Source organism: Macrobrachium rosenbergii, chromosome 17 (assembly GCF_040412425.1).
Source record: "Macrobrachium rosenbergii isolate ZJJX-2024 chromosome 17, ASM4041242v1, whole genome shotgun sequence".
Lineage (NCBI taxonomy): Eukaryota > Metazoa > Arthropoda > Malacostraca > Decapoda > Palaemonidae > Macrobrachium > Macrobrachium rosenbergii.
In genome coordinates this window covers 6,614,745-6,616,269 of record NC_089757.1, presented here as the reverse complement: position 1 = coordinate 6,616,269, position 1,525 = coordinate 6,614,745, and positions in this window count along the sequence as shown.

Here is a 1,525-nt window from a genome sequence, read left to right as displayed (position 1 = left end):
AAACCTCTTTAAAAACAATCTATTTTCTTGGTCTATACTGTCCTCACATCATATAACAAAGATTACAAACCAACCTTCATTCAACAAAAACAGTTACTCGTCATTATATCTTACTTTCAGTTTGATCGAAAACAGAAGGAAAAATAGGCTTGACATCACGTTGTCAGTGAGAAGTGTTGTATTTCAGGTCAAGCAAAATGTATCAGAATTCGAGAAATATGGCATATGGATATCCCTTGTACCCTAGCTTAAGTCCTTTTGTCTAGAGGAGCGCTTCTGCATTTAATTGTAAACTTGTATTTCAAGGGTGTCATCGGAAAAAGTAATATATATATATATATATATATATATATATATATATATATATATATATATATATATATATATATATATATATATATATATATATATATAATATATATATATATATATATATATATATATATATATATATATATGTATATATATGTATATGTATGTATGTATATATATATATATATATATGTATATGTATGTATGTATGTATGTCTGTATAAACTCAATCAAACCAAAGACAACATACAATATAAATAAAAACAGATTAAGAAGATAAACTTGAAATCACGTTTCGCTTTATCAACTAAATAACATCTTACCTCTTTCCTTTCACAAGATGTGAACATAATATCTTGTTTTCTTATCATATCTGCGTCATGAATAATGTTAAGTAACAACTACATCAGAGGTTCAATAACTAATTTCTTCAGAGTCATTATCAGGACTTACAAAACTTCTCAATCGTTTTCATCACCGAGTCATTAAAAGACTCCTCTGCGTATAAAAATCATCAATAACTGTTCAATAAGTGACCTTATTTCTAAATAAAATGTTAAACTCTCTTCAGCAATCTACTAACTCCTAGGAACTTTGGCATCATTTGAATCGGAGTGACCCTATTGGCACTTTTTAAATTGGCACACGAGGTCAAGACAACGATTCCAAGAAGAGGAGGACGTCACAGATGCTCTGTTTACTTTCGTTCGAAAACCGCAAAAGTTTGAATTGAACGCACTTCAAGTTCTCGTACAATTACACAAAATTGTTTTACACGAGTTGAATCAGTCATCGTCAAGTTACTCGAAAATAAATCTAATCTAAGTTTCAAAAGGTTAATCATATAAGCAAAATCTTTATTTCTTCACTATGAACGGTTTAATCTTTTATGAACAGTACTATATTACTCTAAAGTAGATACAATTTTTAATTTAGAAAACAAAGCATCGCTACGTCACACTCTTCTAAATTTTCGCTGAGATAAATCCCTGAAGGTGAAATAACATAGCACCCATATCAACTTTTTTCATAATTCAGCGTCACTTCAGAGCTTATTCATAACGTCAACGCAAATGAACTCTAAATGTACACCATAAAGTTAAATTGCCAACATTAAAAAAGAATTTCACTGCAAGCAGTTTATTCACAAACGCCGATCTCTGTTTATGCATTATAATCTTGTTACGTATAATATTGACCTATATGCATACTG